Here is a 10,243-nt window from a genome sequence, read left to right as displayed (position 1 = left end):
TGCTAGTGTTTAGATGGCCCCGTTTGAAGCTCTCTATGGGCGAAGATGTAGATTGCCAATTGGTTGGTTTGAAGTGGGTGAGGCTGCTTTTATTGGGCCTGACATGGTGTTTGAAGCCATGGATAAATTTCAGTTGATTAGAGAAAGATTTAAAGTAGCTCAAAGTCGTCAGAAATCTTATGCAGACATGAGAAGAAGAGATCTTGAGTTTGAGGTTGATGACCTTGTGTATTAGAAAGTTTCACCTATAAAAAGGGTAAAGAGATTTGGCAAAAAAAGGGAAACTTAGTCCTTGATATGTAGGTCCCTTTTGGATTTTGAGTTGTGTTGGAAAGGTGGCATATGAGCTTGAGCTACCCGCAAATTTATCCTCTGTTCATCCAGTATTCCATGTGTCCTTTTTGAAGAAGTACCTGGACGATCCAACCGTTATAGTTCCTCTAGAATGTACACATATTCAAAATAGCCTTTCATATGAAGAAGTCCTAGTAGAGATTCTTGAACATCAGATCCATAGATTAAGGAACAAAGAAGTTCCCTTAGTCAAAGTTCTGTGGCAAAATCAGTCTATTGACGGTGCTACTTGGGAAGCAAAAGCAGACATGCATACCAAGTATCCTCATCTCTTCTCCACGAACTCCGATTCAACCGAAGGTAATAGTCTTCTTTCATTCAGTTCTTTTCCAGTCTCAGATTCATCTATATAGTTGTCCTAATGTAAAATTCAAGAACTTATAAATTAGTTCAGTAGCTCATCATGTTTTAGATTCAGACTATAATTCTGGTTTCAGTTGTGTATGTTCAGTATGTGTACTTGGTCCATCAGTATTCTCATCTTAGTTAGCCTTATTTGAGGACGAATGTTCCTAAGGGGAAGATATTGTAAGAACCCACAAAATCCTAGCTTAACTCCATCCTTTAGAGCATGAAAAGAGGTCCCAGACTTAGGAAAAATTCAACTAAGTAATGACACTTAGTCTCATTTTAGGACCTCAATATTTCCATGATTTTATTTATAACCCTTATGACCTTAAAGTTTTGATTTTTAAGTCGATTCGTGATCAGGGAGGTCAATGGGTGTTCTTGAGAGAGTTTTAGATTTTTTGGACCTCGTTAGAAGCTCGTTTGGATGTTTAAAAGAGTGAGTCGATGTGATATCGACGCGTCACATCGCTTATCGCATTGATGGATATTTCCCCCAGCATTTAGTGCATATTCCAGTGAGCCGATGCGATATCGATGCATTACATCAGCCATCATGTTGACCCCATCGATGTGGTGCATCGGTTTGCGCATCACTGGGTACATTTTTCAGTAATTAAAAATACACATCCAATAAGGGAATAGAGTCAATTTCCCTATTTTTATTCCACCCAAAACATACAATTTTAACCCCAAATAGCAAAGATACCTTATTATTCATTTTTTTTCATCTCTAATAACAAAACCCTATCTCTAAGAATCAAGAACAAATTTCATAACTCCTACTCCAAGAAATCTTATAATCCAAAGTACTGGGTTTAAGAACCTCAAGAGAAATCTTCAAGAACACCATTAGAGAGTCAAGAATTAAATTTCTACATTCAAATTCATCAACAAGGTATGTGGGGTTTATTAACAAGGATCCTCTTGCATCCTTGTGCCCAAAACTAGCTTTTAACTACAAATTTAAATGGTTTTATATGAATATACATGAGTTTTACATTAGGGTTCATATCCAATGTTAATATTTGTAATATTATGATATTTTAAGTGATTTAGAAGTTGAATTGCATATTTATTCTGATATCTTCATGTGTATTGCAGTAAATTTTAGATTTTGAAGTGAGTTATCATTGTTTTCATCACCAAGCATGATTATTATGATGTTTTTACATGAGATTGATGCATGGGTTACTATCCCTAGGTTGAATATTATTATTTCAAGAAAAATTATGCTTTAAGCAATAGATGATCAGTTTATTTTTAAATATTCAGTAAAGATTTGATTTTTTGATCCTCAGATACGATTTGGAAGCCATTTTACAGATTTATTATAGATTACAGAAATCAGATTTAGCTTTACTTATAGATTGAATCAGATAAATACATAATTGGTTTCATAATAAAACCTTATTCTAGTTTTAAAAGTGTATTTCCAATAGAATGACCATACAGATTAAAGGGAGTAGTATTGAGCACCGAGCTGGAAGTGTGGTATTATCATGCCCTAACTTTCACAAAACTACGTAGCCAACATAGGTAAAGATTTAGATTATTCCCATTTCAATATGGATGACAGATACAGATGTGATAACTTAGATTAGGTTATACTCCTTGGCAAGAGCATGACATATCTCCCCATCGTGAGGTTTTCCCTATATGGGAACAAGATGTTGGACTCCATGTTAACTCATATGGTTTATGTCGGTTAAGAGAACCTCCCTGTTAGTAAAAGTAAATAAAAAGCTTTTGAGTAACTTCCTTAACAAAATAGAATAATAAAAAAGCTTTTAAGAAAACTAAATGTAAAGGCTCATAGCTTTATTCAGATTATCTTTTTTTTAGAAAGATATTAGCTACAGACTACAGCTTTCAAATTTCAGATATAGAAGTGAGCCCTTTTTACACTTAGATAGTATGATTTACAGATAGAATATTAGTATAGCTTTCAGAACTAAATGTTATGACTCACTAGATATACAAAGTATGATTTGCTATTCATGATTATCGATTTTAGTTTTCATATATTCCAGCTTTTGTGAGTCATTTACATTTAGCATTCATTATTTTACAAACTATGATAATGATTGATATTATATTTTACTTATGTATTCACCCCTATATACTCAGTACATCCTTAAAGTACTAATCCACATATACGTCTATGTGCTATATTATCTCATAATATAGGTACAGGTGCACATTTTCCACAGCGAGAGTGATTTGGAGCATCTCCGTCTATATCCTGATAGTTGGTGAGTCCTTATAGTTCAGGGACTTAGTCATTCAGTTTATTTTTACCTTATCAGTTTAGATAATTCAGAATTTACAGATAGTTCGAGTTGGCTAAGGGTTTGTCTGAGTGACTTTCTAGTTATTAGTAGTAGAGGTTTGTCAGACTGCTAGTTTGCTTCAGATTTTCAGTATTGTTTTATCAGACTTTCGAGATTAGTATTTTCAGATATTTTCAGTTAACTCGAATAGTTTTCCATATATAGTATGATTTTTATGCCTATATTCTATTATTATGAGATTCAGACATAGTAGAACGCAGACAGGGTTAGCTTAAGGCTACTCATAGTCTTTAGTACCGTGTGACATTTTGAGACCCATTTTTAGGGCGTTACACATTTATACATTTGCTACTCGTATATGACATCGGACTAATAATCAAGCTGAAGTGGAAACTACTATATGGGGCTTTTCTTGGTGCTTAAATAATGGTATACAACAGGTTATACTGGAGGTTGACACTGAGCTTCTTATTTGGTGGACCAAATCTCTAGCTATATATTCATGGCATTTAAATTAGTTTCTTGAGTCCTTACTTAAACTTATATCTTAGTTCTAGCTCTTTATTTTCATACATGTATATAGGGAGGCCAATTTTTTAGCAGATTGCTTATCCAAAATTATTTACAAGTCAGATTATTCTGAATATTTTCCACTACAACCAACTCCCACCAGAGGTGACAAGTTACTTAAAGTTGGACAAGATTGGTATTCCGAGCTTTAGGAGAAGTAATATTAGAAGAATTAAAGAACCCCCTTAGAGATTCTGTTTGTTTCAACTATGATGAAACTTTGAAGGAGTAGTATTTGCAGCATTAGCATGCTTTTAGCTTTGTATCTTACTATTTATTTCACGGTAGCTTTTCTAGTTCTAGGTCGGTGCTTCTTAATACTATATTTATTCTTTATTTGGGTTGAGTTGGTAGATTTTAGACACATAGCTAATGTAACACATATTGTTGGAGGTCAAGTTTATGTCCACCTCCTTGTACATATTCTTTGTTTTGATTAGTGATAAGGCCTAGGAGTGGTGCATAACCCCTAAAAATTCTCTTAAAAATAGTCTTTTTGGTCCTACCTTGATCGTAATTCAGACATTCATACCTTTGTAACCTACCTTGGTGCTGGATCCCCCAATTTCTCCCTCCTTTAGAAATTAGACCATTTCATCCCCCTTAGCCCCTTTTCTTCGATATACACTTTGGCATTGTGGCCTATTTGATTGAGCAGAGGTTTATTATACATACTTCATTCTTTAACCCTTTTAACTTCTTCCCTTTTTATGGGTGGGTTTTTGTTCGAAGGCTTGATTTGAGGTGGATTTATGCACCTCATTGTTATTATCCAAACTTATTTTGCTTAGTTTAGAGGAATTCTCATGTGCTTAATGAGTAATTCTTAGACTAAGTAAGCATCTAATTATGATGTGTGTTAATGTAATGTTTAAAGTGTGTTTATACTGAATTTATAGTAGAAAAATCAAGTTTAGAATCAAGGGACAAAAGCTAGTACTATTAGCTTAAGCTATGGCCTTTATGAGTTCATCATCTAAAATTGTATGTGTTTTATGCTCTTATGAGTTGTGTTTGATGTTATAGAAAGCTTGTTGAGTTGATCATGATGGTATATAATTGATGTAAAATCTAGAAATCAAGCAAACACAACATCGCAATGATGGAGTTATAGGACAAAAGATTGGGAGAAAGCTTGGCTAAAGTTGGGTGGTTTGAAGTGCTTGGCGTGCCATGCTACCTAGATGACATGATATGGCTATGGAACCCCACTGAAAAAATTTTGTATGTCAATTTCCAGTGATCCTCCACATTTTTGGCATGCCAAGATGCCTACATGGTGCAATATTTGCATGGCACGCTCTTAAGTCAAAATTGGCAATTATTGTCCAATATAAATAGGACACTTAGTTGTTATCTTACAGACCTTGGATGACCTTGGGACTGTAAGGCAGGTTGGATAACACTACAATTAAGGTTTTTACCTCTTTAATTTATTTTGTTTATGGATTTTATCATAGATTATACTCTTGTGATTATTTTTACGTCTATGAGCGGCTAAACACCCTTTTTCAAAGTTAAGGCTAGGAACATGAGTGTCATTGTTATGAATTTACTTGGTTTTGGTTGTTTGTCAATAGTATTTGTTTATTTATCCTTGTTAATTACTATTTTAAGGATTTGTTAACCTTAAAATACATGCATAATCATATTGTGAACTCGAGAGGGGGAACAAGAGGATAGAATGTGGGACAGATAGAATGGAATTATAATCTTCTAATAAAATAAAGTTGTAATTTGTATTTAGGATAGGAACATGCCTATGTTCTCTATTTGTTTCAATTATAGGATGAAATATTACATTTAACTTAGTTCTCGCATCCACTTTTAATGATATAGTTATGGGGTAAGTTAGATAGGTGATACAAGAATAATCACGGATATGGACTTATGAGGGTTTGCGTTGGTCCCGGGACTTGGTGTGTGCAATTGAAGTGTAGAAGAGGTCCAAAACACACCAAAAATCAATCCACTCTTACACTTAAGGGATGCCTCACCCTTGAGAGGTATTATGGATATTTTGTATTTCATTTTGTAATAACTATAACATTTAGTTAATTGTCTTGTGATATTGAAAGAACAAGATACTTCTGTTGAGAGAGAGAGAGCTTCCCTAGGCCAAAACTAGGACATGGCAAGTGTAAAATGACTTGTGAATATGTATTGCTTGGAAATGATGGTGCTTGAGTGGTGGAATCCCTCTCGTGTCTTTGTAAGAGTGTGGTGTTGCTATCATAAGTTCTAGGGGTCGTTAGATTTAATATATTTTTTGAGTTTTTGGGTCTTATTATAGTGTATGTCTCACTATCTATCACTACATTTCATGTCTTAGTTAGTGTTGTTTAGGGAAACCGTTGGTTTTTGTTGTTCATGTATCTTGTATCCATTAATTTTTGTTATTATTATCCTTATCATACTGTTGTCTATATTATTGTGTTCATCACTTTTTAGTGGATGTTTTGGTGTATAAATACACCTTGTTTCCTTGTATTCTTGTGTTGTTGTTTGGCCAAAACTAGCTCTCAATAGGGTCCTTGAATTCCTCTTGGTTTATGGATTTTTTGAGCCTTTTCCTATGTTCCTTGGTCTCCTTGTATTATTTGGTATCAGAGCATAGATTGATCTTGTTCCCACAAGATCAATCTTGGGCTTGTTAGTTGAAAAATTAAAAAAAATTATTTGAAAGCTAAAAATTCTAGAAAAAAATAATTTGTTCTTGTTATGTTCTTGGCCAAAATCTGTGCTCTTGTTGTGGCTTGGCTGAGAATTTTACTTGTCTTTGTTGTCTCTAAGCGTTAGTTTTGTTCTTCACTAACTCATTGAGTCTATATCTTGATTTGAGCTTATATTTGTTGTAGTTTTCACCTTGTCCTTGTGATGTTCTTGTTGTTCTAAGCTTGGCCTTATGTTTTTGTTGAGGATTGGTGACTTAAAAAATTTTTCCTTGAAGTTGTTGTATCTTGGTCGTGAGTTGGTGTCCAAAAATTATTGTGGATTTGGACTTGGAAGTTGGATGTTGTTGGTTGTTGTTCTTGGGGATTGTTGTTGTAATACTTGATGTTCTTCACAACCTTTATGTCTTTTTAAAATAAAGTGTTTATTTGATCCATAAAGGTGAAGGAAAAAAGGGATGTGACTTGTTAGTCTTGAAAGACAATACAACCACCAAAGACTTTATCAACTATTTTCCAACAACTTTCCTTAAAACAAGGGACCTTGTCTTGTGGGACTAATAAAGTCAAATCTTACCTTTTGAGTTTGAAAAATTGAAAGGTTACAAGACTTTACTTTCCCTACAATATCAAGTCATCCGTTACCAAAAAATTATGTAAAGATTAAGACTTCAAGTGATGAACAAATTGTGTGCGCCGTGACCAATTGTAAACTGCCATGTCACCATAAACACTGTTCAGGCAACAAATTTAGGCTCAAATTTTGATCTTCTAGTTTCAATTTGTTGTTATTTAGTTTCGTTTGTGATTCCAATACTAATTTACAAACTAGTGACTATTTACTAGATTGTAAATTAGTTTTTAAAACTGTTCTTTGTGTCTACGTTCCTTTGTGTGTCTTATTTTTTTTTGAGTCATTGTAAACATTTGGTTAGCCTCTCAACACCTCCCGGAGTACAAGCAAGATTACAACACTTGTGAGGTTAAGTGTGAGGAATTTGAGAGGCAAGGAAATAAAGAGAGAGTGTGAGGACTTTTCTTGTACAACTAATTTGTTTGTGTTTTCGTAGTTAACTTCTTGGCTACAATAGATAACAATGTTCCTAGTGCAATCTTGGCTAGGCTTGAAACTCAACTAGGCCGAATAAAATTAAAGGCAATTCTCAAGATGGAGAGGAAACCGAGGTGCTAAATGAAGATGTTGGCCGAGACTTGTTGTTATTGAGTACTCGGATTCTTTGTGTTTTGCGGACTGTTTTGGGTAGTTCTTTTGAAGTGGCCAGTTGAACTAGATGAAGCCATGAATTTGTGGGCAAATTCCTCTCAAGATGGTGTATGTTGGTCCCAAGACTTGGAGTGTGAAATTAAAGTGTAGAAGAGGTCCAAAACACACCAAAAATTAGTCTACTCTTACACTTGAGGGGCGCCTCTCCCTTGAGGGGTATTATGGATATTTTGTATTTTATTTTGTAATAATTATATAAGGAACATGTTAGGGTTTTATTTTAGTTATTTGTCTAACAATATTGAAAGAACAAGAATACTTCTCTTGAGAGAGAGAGCCTCCCTAGACCGAAACTAGGACATGGCAAGTGTGAAATCACTTGTGAATGTGTTTGCTAGGAAATGATGGTGCTTAAGCGGTGGAATCCCTCTCGTTTATTCGCAAGAGTATGGTGTTTCTATCGTAAGTTCTAGGAGTCCTTAGATTTAATATATCTTTGGGTTCTTGGGTCTTATTGTAGGGTATATCTTACTATCTATCTCTCCATTTCATGTCTTAGTTAGGGTTGTTTAGGGAAACAATTGGTTCTTGTTGTTCATGTATCTTGTAACCTTTTGTTGTTGTTATTATCCTTATCATATTGTTGTCTATCTTCTTGTGTTCATCACGTTTTAGTGGATGTTTTGGTGTATAAATACATCTTGTTTCCTTGTATTCTTATGTTATTGTTGTTTGGCCGAAACTAGCTCTCAAAGGGGTCCTCAAATTCCTCTTATTTTGTGGATTGTTTAGAGACTTTTCTTCTATTCCTTGGTCTCCTTATATCAATAGGTGATTATAGGCTAGAAATCCCATGATCATAAAATCAACCCCATGAATCAACAACTGAGATAATTAACCTAACAACGATGTTCTATAGTATAGTATGATTTTTTCAATACCTTAACCCTGAGTTCCTATTATTAACTGTTCAAACCTTTAATTTACCACATTGTTTAGTTTATGTTAGATATAAATTTCTACTCTTGTAGTTACATTACACTGATTTAATCATAATAGTTGAACTAGAATTTGGTAGTTGCTTAACACTAGTCCTTGTGGGATAGATACTTGGATTTTAAAGGTCATTTTCCTACTTAGTGGACCACGTACACTTGCATGTGAGCTTGGGCGCAACAATCTCTTGGAGCCGTCGTTGGGGACTTGTTAATAGGCAACTATCTTAGTTTAGTTTTATTTTTTTATTTCTTTGGTGCTTTTTACTTTGTTATGGTCTTTGAATTCGTAGGCTACAGATTAATAATATAGTTAACTGATAAGGGACCAGGAATTGGTTGTGAAATACCATGAGCCCGAGAAATTCTTTTATCAACAGAGAAGAGAAGAATTACTTCTCTATTGTATCCCACAAATTCATGAGGAACAAGACATTCTTGCTACCATGGTCGAGGATCCACCAGCCCACATAACAGTTTATGAAGTAGCAATCCCACTTACGACCAATGTGAACTCCATTATTCGAAGACTGAATCCTAGAGTCAGATTTGAATTTAAGAAGAATATGGTGCAGCTTCTACACAATAGATGACAATTTACCTATCTACATAAAAATCCACAATTCCACTTGCAGAATATTTTAGAGATCAGTGAAATATCTATCCCTATGGGTGTGTCAACTGATTATTTAAGGCTAAAACTCTTCCCCTTTTCACTTTTGGGGGAAGCAACAAAGTGGTTGAACACTGAGCTGGTAGGTTCAATCACAACTTGAGATGACCTAGCCTAAAAATTCCTTATTTGATTCTTCCTATCTAGTAAGACTGCGAGACTACGAACTGAGATTTTGAGATTTAATTAGAGGCCAGATAAGAACCTATACCATACTTGGGAGAGATTCAAGTCTCTTATTCAGGACTTCCCACATCACTAACAGTCCAATGAGGTGATAACACATATCTTTGTTGAGGCACTTAACCATAACATGAAAACTTAGCTAGATTCAGCCACAAGTGGTCAAGCTTTAGAAAAGACATATGATGAGCTATACACCTTGTTGAACTGGATTACCTAAGGAAATATGAATTGGCATGGTGATAACTCAAAGAGCTCGGTGAAATAGATTGCAGCCATAATTGAAGTTGATAGCATTACCACCGTAGTCACCTAACTTTTAGCCATACAGAACTAGATAAGTCAATTCAGCAAGTTGGGTATGCAACAAACTCAGGAATAAGTCATGCAGTGCAGCAGATCCCATCATGGTGTGAGATTTGTGGCAACGTAGCCACTCTACAGATATGTGTGGTGCCAAACCTGAATCTGACAACTATGTGGGCAATACACAAAAGCTAAATTATGGTAATGCTTACCATTAAAAGTGGTAGACTCAGCCAGTATATCCTTAGGGCAACAACCAATAGTTGTACTATCAGCAACAACAACATAATACTTAGGCTAGTAACATTAAAGAGACTTTGAAAAAGATTTTATCCAACCAAGAACAACTGGCTATTGAAATAGAAAATTAGCAAATTGTGTAGAAACAACTAGACTAGCAAGTGTGCCAACTGACACAAGAACAAAATACAAGGCCTCAGGGTGGTTTGCTAAGTGATAATTAACCTCTGAAATAAGTAATGTCAATCACTTTGAGTAGTGGTAAAGAGTTGAATGACATACCTTCAAAGAAAAATAAGGAGGTAGATTTAGAGTTGGTTCTTTAATATATTGAAAACAGAGTTACTGATAATTCGGGGAAGTCAAAGTACCGAAAAACAAAA

The sequence above is a fragment of the Capsicum annuum genome, unplaced genomic scaffold (assembly GCF_002878395.1).
Source record: "Capsicum annuum cultivar UCD-10X-F1 unplaced genomic scaffold, UCD10Xv1.1 ctg2995, whole genome shotgun sequence".
In the NCBI taxonomy this organism is placed as follows: domain Eukaryota; kingdom Viridiplantae; phylum Streptophyta; class Magnoliopsida; order Solanales; family Solanaceae; genus Capsicum; species Capsicum annuum.
Note: the sequence above shows the minus strand (reverse complement) of the source record.